At 63.4% G+C, this 11717-nt stretch overlaps 1 non-coding gene across 1 annotated transcript; it reads right to left on the bottom strand.

Moving 5' to 3' along the window:
• Positions 1–3761: 3761 nt before the first annotated feature.
• Positions 3762–3880, bottom strand: LOC131872611 (5S ribosomal RNA). The gene has a single exon (XR_009370732.1). It is a non-coding gene; the product is annotated as a 5S ribosomal RNA (ribosomal RNA).
• Positions 3881–11717: the final 7837 nt, after the last annotated feature.

Here is an 11717-nt window from a genome sequence, read left to right as displayed (position 1 = left end):
TTTTGCCCCGGGGTGCGCACCTCGCGTGCACCTTGGTGCGCACACCTTGGCTGGGTTGCGCGCCCTGGTGGGCACCATGGTGCGCACCAAGGAGCGCTCCGAAGTGTGCTCCAAGGTGCGGCGTGCACGAAGTCGGAGCCCGGTTTGCCCCGGGTGCGCACCTCGCGTGCACCTTCGCCGCGGGTGGGCACCATGGCGTGCACGAAGTCGGAGCCCGGTTTGCCCCGGGTGCGCACCTCGCGTGCACCTTCGCCGGGGTGGGCACCTTAGTGTGCAGACCTTGGCTGGGTTGCGCGCCCTGGTGGGCACCATGGTGCGCACCAAGGAGCGCTCCGAAGTGTGCTCCAAGGGTGCGGCCTGCACGAAGTCGGAGCCCGGTTTGCCCCGGGTGTGCACCTCGGGTGGGCACCTTGGTGCGCATGCCTTGCCTGGGCTGCGCACCAGGGCGGGCTCAAGATTGGCACCCGCGTTCCTTTTTTTTCACTATCTTTCAAAACGGAAATTTTAAAATCTCATTTTTTTTTGCCTTTTTCTGGAAATTAGTGAAGGCAGCGGCATCAAGGTGCGCACCTCGCTGCCCACCACGGTGCGCAACGCCGGTGGGCACCCGGGAGTGCTTCGAAGTGTGCTCCAAGGTGCTGCAGTGCACGTTGTCGGAGCCCGGTTTGCCCCGGGTGCGCACCTCGCGTGCACCTTCGTCGGGGTGGGCACTTGGCTGGGTTTGCCCCGGCTGCGCTCCGAAGCGGGGGTTATTGGAGCGCCGCCTCTTTTTTTGTCGGAGCGTTTGGTGGGGTTTCTCGCATTGGCTCTTCCGAGGCCCGGTTGCCACCCTGGCGCGCACGAAGTCGGAAGTAGGGTTAATTGCCCGGGTGCGCACCTTTGCCAGGGTGGGCACCTTACCTGGGCTGCGCACCAGGGCGGGCTCAAGATGGCACGCGCGTTCCGTTTTTTTCACTATCTTTCATAACGGAAATTTTAAAATCTCCTTTTTTTTTTTGCCTTTTCTGGGAAATTAGTGAAGGCAGCGCATCAAAGGTGCGCACCTCGCTGCCCACCTTGGTGTGCTCTGAGGTGCGCACCCGGGAGCCGCTACGAAGTGTGCTCCAAGGTGCGGCTCGTGCACGTTGTCGGAGCCCGGTTTGCCCCGGGTGCGCACCTCGCCTGCACCTTGGCCGGGGTGGGCACCTTGGCTGGGTTTGCCCAGGGTGCGCTCCGAAGCGGGGTTACTGGAGCGCCCCCTCTTTTTTTGTCAGAGCGTTTGGTGGGGTTTCTCGCATTGGCTCTTCCCAGGCCCGGTTGTTGGGTGCGCTCCCACCCTGGCGCGCGCGAAGTTGGAAGTTGGGTTAATTGCCCGGGCGCGCACCTTCGCCAGGGTGGGCACCTTGGTGCGCACACCTTGGCTGGGCTGCGCACCAGGGCGGGCTCAAGATGGCACCAGCATTCCCTTTTTCTCACTATCTTCAAACGGAAATTTTAAAATCTCGTTTTTTTTTTGCCTTTTATGGAAATTAGTGAAGGCATCGCATCAAAGGTGCGCACCTCGCTGCCCACCTTGGTGTGCTCCGAGGTGCCCACCATGGTGCGCAACGCCGGTGCGAACCCGGGAGCGCCCCGATGTGTGCTCCAAGGTGCGGCGTGCACGAAGTCGGACCCCGGTTTGCCCCGGGTGCGCACCTCGCGTGCACCTTGGTGCGCACACCTTGGCTGGGGTTTGCGCGGCCTGGTGGGCACCATGGTGGCGCACCAAGGAGCGCTCCGAAGTGTGCTCCAAGGTGCGGCGTGCACGAAGTCGGAGCCCGGTTTGCCCCGGGTACGCACCTCGCGTGCACCTTCGCCGGGGGTGGGCACCCTCGGCTGGGTTGCGCGCCCTGGTGCGCACCAAGGAGCGCTCCGAAGTGTGCTCCAAGGTGCGGCGTGCACGAAGTCGGAGCCCGGTTTGCCCCGGGTGCGCACCTTCGCCGCGGTGCGCACCATGGCGTGCACGAAGTCGGAGCCCGGTTTGCCCCGGTGGTGCGCACCTCGCGTGCACCTTCGGCGGGGTTGCGCGCCCTGGTGGGCACCATGGTGCGCACCAAGGAGCGCTCCGAAGTGTGCTCCAAGGTGCGGTCGTGCACGAAGTCGGAGCCCCGGTTTGCCCCGGGTGCGCACCCTCGCGTGCACCTTCGGGCGGGGTTGCGCGCCCTGGTGGGCACCATGGTGCGCACCAAGGAGCGCTCCGAAGTGTGCTCCAAGGTGCGGCGTGCACGAAGTCGGAGCCCGGTTTGCCCCGGGTGCGCACCTCGCGTGCACCTTCGCCGCGGTGGGCACCATGGCGTGCACGAAGTCGGAGCCCGGTTTGCCCCGGGTGCGCACCTCGCGTGCACCTTCGCCGGGGTGGGCACCTCGGCTGGGTTGCGCGCCCTGGTGCGCACCAAGGAGCGCTCCGAAGTGTGCTCCAAGGTGCGGCGTGCACGAAGTCGGAGCCCGGTTTGCCCCGGGTGCGCACCTCGCGTGCACCTTCGCCAGGGTGGGCACCTCGGTGCGCACACCTTCTCAATGTTTTCTTGCCTTTTCTGGAAATTGGTGAAGGCAGCGCATCAAAGGTGCGCACCTCGGTGTGCTCCGAGGTGCGAACCCGAGAGCGCTCCGAGGTGCCCACGAAGTCGAAAGTCGGGTTAATTGCATTGTTTTCCCCGGGTGCGCTCCGAGGTGCGCAACATCGGCGCGCACCAAGGAGGGCTCCGAAGTGTGCTCCAAGGTGCGCACGATGGCGTGCACCTCTGGTGCGCACGATTCGGAGCTCGGTTTGACCGGGGTGCGCACACCTTGGCTGGGTTGCGCACCTTTTGTGCGCTCCCAAGGTGCGCACGAAGTCGGAGCTCGGTTTGCCCCGGGTGCGCACCTTCGCCAGGGTGCGCACCTTGATGCGCACGCCTTGGCTGGGCTGCGCACCTTGGTGGGCGCCATGGTGCGCACCTTTCGTGCGCTCCAAGGTGGCGCACGAAGTCGGAGCTCGGTTTGCCCCGGGTGCGCACCTTGGTGGGGCGCCATGGTGCACTCCGAGGTGCCCAAGATTGGTGCGCACCAAGGAGCGCTCCGAAGTGCGCTCCAAGGTGCGCGCGAAGTCGAAAGTTGGGTTAATTGTCCGGTTTTGCCTCGGTGTGCGCACCTTGCGTGCACCTTCGCCAGGGTGGGCGCCTTGGTGCGCACACCTTGGCTGGGCTGCGCCACACCTTGGCACCCGCGTTTCCTTCATTTTAAATTTTTTTTTTGTACAATCTCTCAAGTGGGAAATTCTATAATCTCAACTTTTTTTGCCTTTTCAGGAAACTTTTGAATGGAGCGCATCATTGGTGCGCTCCGAAGTGTGCTCCAAAGCTCTCTCCAGCTGCGTGCACCTGCCCCGGCCGCGCACCCGGCCCCCGCCCAGCTTCGCTCACCTGTCCCGGGCGTCTGGTGCGGAACCTTAGAGTAAGAAACATCACCGTGCACCTTGGCCAACGTGCGCGACTCGACCGGACGCGCGCACTGGCCGAGGGTGCACACCGATTTCACCTGGGTGCGCGCGCAGCACCTCGGGCGCACCGGGGTGCGCGCACAACGCCCGGGTTGCACCGTGGCCTGTGTGCTCGGGGCGCCTCGGGTGCGCGCTCGGTGTCGCCCCCGCGCGCGCGCGGTAGTGCGGGCAGCGCACCCCGGCCCGGCCCGGCCCCGACGAGAACGCAAACGGGCAAAAGGTTTATTCAAATAGCATTGCGACCGCCCGGCGAAAAACTAAAAAAGGGTTGCAACACCGGGACTTCCCGGGAGGTCACCCATCCCAGTACTACTCCGGCCCAAGCGCGCTTAACTGCGGAGTTCTGATGGGATCCGGTGCACTAACGCTGGTATGATCGCACCGTTATGAGCTTGTCGCAGTGTGTACTTAGCAAACCGCGACCACGTGCGAATCCACCCCGGCCCACCCACCCCCGTCGAGGTGCACACCCTCCCTCGCGAAGTGCGCCCCGTTCGCCAAGTGTGAGCCCTGCCGGGTGCGCGCACCTTGCTAGGGCGTCGGGTGTGCACCCGGCCGGGCCTACGTGCGTGCACCTGGAGGGGGCGTCGTGTGCGTGCAGTGTCCCGTCTGCAACGCCGGTGCCCACACACCACCTCGGGCGCAACGACCTGCGCTCACATGTGGGCCGAGTGCACCTTGGTGCATGTTCGGGGCGCCTCGGGTGCACGCTCGATCTTGCCCCGGTTGCACCAAGGCGCTCGGTTTGCCCCGGGTGCGCACTTTGGTGCAAGGTGGGCACCCAAAATAGGGATCAAGCACCAAAACACAAGTTTCGGGATGCAAAATGGGACCCAAGGACCACAAATGCGTTCCAAGACCCATGATGGGTCCACGAGAACAAAAATGTGTTCCGAGACTTAATAAACAAATATTGGGTTTTAGGAGAAGAAACATGCTCTGATGCCCAAAACGAGAAATCGACCCCGAAAAGGCCACAGGCCAAAAGTGGGATGCGAGACAAAAAAAAATGGGACCCGAGGACCAAAATTGGGTTCCCAGGTCGAAGACAGGGCAACCGGACAAGAAACGACCTCTAAGGCTCGAAATGAGTCCCGACGACTAAAACTTGACAAGAAGCACCCATCAGGCACCCAACTCGACACCCATGGGATGCCGACCCACCCGGGCTTCCACCTAGCACACCTTGGCACCCCACCCACCCTCGCACCCAACCTCGCACCCAACTTAGCACCTTTGAACCCACATTGGCACTCACCCTGACCCTGGCACCTTGGAACCCACATTGGCACTCACCTTGACCCTGGCACCCACCTTTGCACTCACCTTGGGACCCACCCTGGGCTCCCACCTCGGCACCCACCCAGACACCCACCTTGGTTCCTTGGCACCCACCTTGGATCCTTGGCACCCACCCCGACACCCACCTTGGCACGCAACTTGGCTACTTGCCACCCACCTTGGCTCCTTGACGCCCACCCCGACAACCACCCCGTGACCTACCCTGGCTAGGGTTGGTGCACACCCACCCTGGTGCCCACCTTGGCACCCACCCTATGACCCACCTTGGCACGCACCTTAGTACCCACCCCGTTACCCACCCTAGGACCCACCCCGTGACCCACCTTGGCCAGGGTGGGTGCCTTGGTGCGCACAACTTGCCTGGGCTGCACACCAGGGCGGGCTCAAGATGGCACCCGCGTTCCGTTTTTTTTCACTATCTTTCAAAACGGAAATTTTAAAATCTCATTTTTTTCTTTTTTTTGCCTTTTCTGGAAATTAGTGAAGGCAGCGCATCAAGGTGCGCAATGCTGGTGCGAACCCGGGAGCGCTCCGATGTGTGCTCCAAGGTGCGGCAGTGCACGAAGTCCGAGCCCGGTTTGCCCCGGGTGCGCACCTCGCGTGCACCTTCGCCGGGGTGAGCACCTTGGCTGGGTTTGCGCGCCCTGGTGCGTACCAAGGAGGGCTCTGAAGTGTGCTCCAAGGTGCGGCTGTGCACGAAGTCGGAGCCCGGTTTGCCCCGGGTGTGCACCTCGGGTGCGCACCTCGCGTGCACCTTCGCTGCGGTGGGCACCTTGGCTGGGTTGCGCGCCTTGGTGGGCACCATGCAGTGCACGAAGTCGGAGCCGGTTTGCCCCGGGCGCGCACCTCCGCCAGGGTGGGCACCTTGGTGCGCACAACTTGCCTGGGTCTGCGCATCAGGAAGGGCTCAAGATGGCACCCGCGTTCCGTTTTTTTCACTATCTTTCAGAACGGAAATTTAAAATATCGTTTTTTTTTTGCCTTTTCTGGAAATTAGTGAAGGCAGCGCATCAAAGGTGCGCAACGCTGGTGCGAACCTGGGAGCGCTCCGATGTGTGCTCCAAGGTGCGGCGTGCACGAAGTCGGAGCCCGGTTTGCCTCGGGTGCGCCCTGGTGGGCACCATGGTGCGCACCAAGGAGCGCTCCGAAGTGTGCTCCAAGGTGCGGCCTGCACGAAGTCGGAGCCCGGTTTGCCCCGGGTGTGCACCTCGGGTGGGCACCTTGGTGCGCATGCCTTGCCTGGGCTGCGCACCAGGGCGGGCTCAAGATGGCACCCGCGTTCCTTTTTTTCACTATCTTTCAAAACGGAAATTTTAAAATCTCATTTTTTTTGCCTTTTTCTGGAAATTAGTGAAGGCAGCGCATCAAAGGTGCGCACCTCGCTGCCCACCACGGTGCGCAACGCCGGTGGGCACCCGGGAGTGCTTCGAAGTGTGCTCCAAGGTGCTGCGTGCACGTTGTCGGAGCCCGGTTTGCCCCGGGTGCGCACCTCGCGTGCACCTTCGTCGGGGTGGGCACCCTTGGCTTGGTTTGCCCCGGCTGCGCTCCGAAGCGGGGTTATTGGAGCGCCGCCTCTTTTTTTGTCGGAGCGTTTGGGTGGGGTTTCTCGCATTGGCTCTTCCGAGGCCCGGGTTGCCACCCTGGCGCGCACGAAGTCGGAAGTAGGGTTAATTGCCCGGGTGCGCACCTTTGCCAGGGTGGCACCTTACCTGGGCTGCGCACCAGGGCGGGCTCAAGATGGCACGCGCGTTCCGTTTTTTTCACTATCTTTCAAAACGGAAATTTTTAAAATCTCCTTTTTTTTTTTGCCTTTTCTGGAAATTAGTGAAGGCAGCGCATCAAAGGTGCGCACCTCGCTGCCCACCTTGGTGTGCTCTGAGGTGCGCACCCGGGAGCGCTACGAAGTGTGCTCCAAGGTGCGGCGTGCACGTTGTCGGAGCCCGGTTTGCCCCGGGTGCGCACCTCGCCTGCACCTTGGCCGGGGTGGGCACCTTGGCTGGGTTTGCCCAGGGTGCGCTCCGAAGCGGGGGTTACTGGAGCGCCCCCGTCTTTTTTTGTCAGAGAGTTTGGTGGGGTTTCTCGCATTGGCTCTTCCCAGGCCCGGTTGTTGGGTGCGCTCCCACCCTGGCGCGCGCGAAAGTTGGAAGTGGGTTAATTGCCCGGGCGCGCACCTTCGCCAGGGTGGGCACCTTGGTGCGCCAAACCTTGGCTGGGCTGCGCACCAGGGCGGGCTCAAGATGGCACCAGCATTCCCTTTTTCTCACTATCTTTCAAAACGGAAATTTTAAAATCTCGTTTTTTTTTTGCCTTTTATGGAAATTAGTGAAGGCATCGCATCAAAGGTGCGCACCTCGCTGCCCAACCTTGGTGTGCTCCGAGGTGCCCACCACGGTGCGCACGCCGGTGCGAACCCGGGAGCGCCCCGATGTGTGCTCCAAGGGTGCGGCGTGCACGAAGTCGGACCCCGGTTTGCCCGGGTGCGCACCTCGCGTGCACCTTGGTGCGCACACCTTGGCTGGGTTGCGCGGGCCTGGTGGGCACCATGGTGCGCACCAAGGAGCGCTCCGAAGTGTGCTCCAAGGTGCGGCGTGGCACGAAGTCGGAGCCCGGTTTGCCCCGGGTGCGCACCTTCGCCGCGGTGGGCACCATGGCGTGCACGAAGTCGGAGCCCGGTTTGCCCCGGGTGCGCACCTCGCGTGCACCTTCGCCGGGGTGGGCACCTCGGCTGGGTTGCGCGCCCTGGTGCGCACCAAGGAGCGCTCTGAAGTGTGCTCCAAGGTGCGGCGTGCACGAAGTCGGAGCCCGGTTTGCCCCGGGTGTGCACCTCGCGTGCACCTTCGCTGCGGTGGGCACCTTGGCTGGGTTGCGCGCCTTGGTGGGCACCATGCAGTGCACGAAGTCGGAGCCCGGTTTGCCCCGGGCGCGCACCTCCGCCAGGGTGGGCACCTTGGTGCGCACAACTTGCCTGGGCTGCGCACCAGGAAGGGCTCAAGATGGCACCCGCGTTCCGTTTTTTTCACTATCTTTCAGAACGGAAATTTTAAAATATCGTTTTTTTTTGCCTTTTCTGGAAATTAGTGAAGGCAGCGCATCAAAGGTGCGCAACGCTGGTGCGAACCTGGGAGCGCTCCGATGTGTGCTCCAAGGTGCGGCGTGCACGAAGTCGGACCCCGGTTTGCCCCGGGTGCGCACCTCGCGTGCACCTTGGTGCGCACACCTTGGCTGGGTTGCGCGCCCTGGTGGGCACCATGGTGCGCACCAAGGAGCGCTCCGAAGTGTGCTCCAAGGTGCGGCGTGCACGAAGTCGGAGCCCGGTTTGCCCCGGGTGCGCACCTCGCGTGCACCTTCGCCGCGGTGGGCACCATGGCGTGCACGAAGTCGGAGCCCGGTTTGCCCCGGGTGCGCACCTCGCGTGCACCTTCGCCGGGGTGGGCACCTTAGTGTGCAGACCTTGGCTGGGTTGCGCGCCCTGGTGGGCACCATGGTGCGCACCAAGGAGCGCTCCGAAGTGTGCTCCAAGGTGCGGCCTGCACGAGAGTCGGAGCCCGGTTTGCCCCGGGTGTGCACCTCGGGTGGGCACCTTGGTGCGCATGCCTTGCCTGGGCTGCGCACCAGGGCGGGCTCAAGATGGCACCCGCGTTCCTTTTTTTTTCACTATCTTTCAAAACGGAAATTTTAAAATCTCATTTTTTTTTGCCTTTTTCTGGAAATTAGTGAAGGCAGCGCATCAAAGGTGCGCACCTCGCTGCCCACCACGGTGCGCAACGCGCGTGGGCACCCGGGGAGTGCTTCGAAGTGTGCTCCAAGGTGCTGCGTGCACGTTGTCGGAGCCCGGTTTGCCCCGGGGTGCGCACCTCGCGTGCACCTTCGTCGGGGTGGGCACCTTGGCTGGGTTTGCCCCGGCTGCGCTCCGAAGCGGGGTTATTGGAGCGCCGCCTCTTTTTTTGTCGGAGCGTTTGGTGGGGTTTCTCGCATTGGCTCTTCCGAGGCCCGGTTGCCACCCTGGCGCGCACGAAGTCGGAAGTAGGGTTAATTGCCCGGGTGCGCACCTTTGCCAGGGTGGGCACCTTACCTGGGCTGCGCACCAGGGCGGGCTCAAGATGGCACGCGCGTTCCGTTTTTTTCACTATCTTTCAAAACGGAAATTTTAAAATCTCCTTTTTTTTTTGCCTTTTCTGGAAATTAGTGAAGGCAGCGCATCAAAGGTGCGCACCTCGCTGCCCACCTTGGTGTGCTCTGAGGTGCGCACCCGGGGAGCGCTACGAAGTGTGCTCCAAGGTGCGGCGTGCACGTTGTCGGAGCCCGGTTTGCCCCGGGTGCGCACCTCGCCTGCACCTTGGCCGGGGGTGGGCACCTTGGCTGGGTTTGCCCAGGGTGCGCTCCGAAGCGGGGTTACTGGAGCGCCCCCTCTTTTTTTGTCAGAGCGTTTGGTGGGGTTTCTCGCATTGGCTCTTCCCAGGCCCGGTTGTTGGGTGCGCTCCCACCCTGGCGCGCGCGAAGTTGGAAGTTGGGTTAATTGCCCGGGCGCGCACCTTCGCCAGGGTGGGCACCTTGGTGCGCACACCTTGGCTGGGCTGCGCACCAGGGCGGGCTCAAGATGGCACCAGCATTCCCTTTTTCTCACTATCTTTCAAACGGAAATTTTAAAATCTCGTTTTTTTTTTTTGCCTTTTATGGAAATTAGTGAAGGCATCGCATCAAAGGTGCGCACCTCGCTGCCCACCTTGGTGTGCTCCGAGGTGCCCACCACGGTGCGCAACGCCGGTGCGAACCCGGGGAGCGCCCCGATGTGTGCTCCAAGGTGCGACGTGCACGAAGTCGGACCCCGGTTTGCCCCGGGTGCGCACCTCGCGTGCACCTTGGTGCGCACACCTTGGCTGGGTTGCGCGGCCTGGTGGGCACCATGGTGCGCACCAAGGAGCGCTCCGAAGTGTGCTCCAAGGTGCGGCGTGCACGAAGTCGGAGCCGGGTTTGCCCCGGGTACGCACCTCGCGTGCACCTTCGCCGGGGTGGGCACCTCGGCTGGGTTGCGCGCCCTGGTGCGCACCAAGGAGCGCTCCGAAGTGTGCTCCAAGGTGCGGCGTGCACGAAGTCGGAGCCCGGTTTGCCCCGGGGTGCGCACCTTCGCCGCGGTGCGCACCATGGCGTGCACGAAGTCGGAGCCGGTTTGCCCCGGGTGCGCACCTCGCGGTGCACCTTCGGCGGGGTTGCGCGCCCTGGTGGGCACCATGGTGCGCACCAAGGAGCGCTCCGAAGTGTGCTCCAAGGTGCGGCGTGCACGAAGTCGGAGCCCGGTTTGCCCCGGGTGCGCACCTCGCGTGCACCTTCGGCGGGGTTGCGCGCCCTGGTGGGCACCATGGTGCGCACCAAGGAGCGCTCCGAAGTGTGCTCCAAGGTGCGGCGTGCACGAAGTCGGAGCCCGGTTTGCCCCGGGTGCGCACCTCGCGTGCACCTTCGCCGCGGTGGGCACCATGGCGTGCACGAAGTCGGAGCCCGGTTTGGCCCCGGGTGCGCACCTCGCGTGCACCTTCGCCGGGGGTGGGGCACCTCGGCTGGGTTGCGCGCCCTGGTGCGCACCAAGGAGCGCTCCGAAGTGTGCTCCAAGGTGCGGCGGTGCACGAAGTCGGAGCCCGGTTTGCCCCGGGTGCGCACCTCGCGTGCACCTTCGCCAGGGTGGGCACCTCGGTGCGCACACCTTCTCAATGTTTTCTTGCCTTTTCTGGAAATTGGTGAAGGCAGCGCATCAAAGGTGCGCACCTCGGTGTGCTCCGAGGTGCGAACCCGAGAGCGCTCCGAGGTGCCCACGAAGTCGAAAGTCGGGTTAATTGCATTGTTTTCCCCGGGTGCGCTCCGAGTGTGCGCAACATCGGCGCGCACCAAGGAGGGCTCCGAAGTGTGCTCCAAGGTGCGCACGATGGCGTGCACCTCTGGTGCGCACGATTCGGAGCTCGGTTTGACCGGGGTGCGCACACCTTGGCTGGGTTTGCGCACCTTTTGTGCGCTCCAAGGTGCGCACGAAGTCGGAGCTCGGTTTGCCCCGGGGTGCGCACCTTCGCCAGGGTGCGCACCTTGATGCGCACGCCTTGGCTGGGCTGCGCACCTTGGTGGGCGCCATGGTGCGCACCTTTCGTGCGCTCCAAGGTGCGCACGAAGTCGGAGCTCGGTTTGCCCCGGGTGCGCACCTTGGTGGGCGCCATGGTGCACTCCGAGGTGCCCAAGATTGGTGCGCACCAAGGAGCGCTCCGAAGTGCGCTCCAAGGTGCGCGCGAAGTCGAAAGTTGGGTTAATTGTCCGGTTTGCCTCGGGTGCGCACCTTGCGTGCACCTTCGCCAGGGTGGGCGCCTTGGTGCGCACACCTTGGCTGGGCTGCGCACACCTTGGCACCCGCGTTTCCTTCATTTTAAATTTTTTTTTTTTACAATCTCTCAAGTGGGAAATTCTATAATCTCAACTTTTTTTGCCTTTTCAGGAAACTTTTGAATGGAGCGCATCATTGGTGCGCTCCGAAGTGTGCTCCAAAGCTCTCTCCAGCTGCGTGCACCTGCCCCGGCCGCGCACCCGGCCCCGCCCAGCTTCGCTCACCTGTCCCGGGCGTCTGGTGCGGAACCTTAGAGTAAGAAACATCACCGTGCACCTTGGCCAACGTGCGCGACTCGACCGAGCGCGCACTGGCCGAGGTGCACACCGATTTCACCTGGGGTGCGCGCGCAGCACCTCGGGCGCACCGGGGTGCGCGCACAACGCCCGGGTTGCACCGTGGCCTGTGTGCTCGGGGCGCCTCGGGTGCGCGCTCGGTGTCGCCCCCGCGCGCGCGGGTAGTGCGGGCAGCGCACCCCGGCCCGGCCCGGCCCCGACGAGAACGCAAACGGGCAAAAGGTTTATTCAAATAGCATTGCGACGCCCGGCGAAAAACTAAAAA

Source organism: Cryptomeria japonica, unplaced genomic scaffold, assembly GCF_030272615.1.
Source record: "Cryptomeria japonica unplaced genomic scaffold, Sugi_1.0 HiC_scaffold_689, whole genome shotgun sequence".
Taxonomy (NCBI): domain Eukaryota; kingdom Viridiplantae; phylum Streptophyta; class Pinopsida; order Cupressales; family Cupressaceae; genus Cryptomeria; species Cryptomeria japonica.
This window is presented reverse-complemented; position numbering and strand designations above follow the sequence as displayed.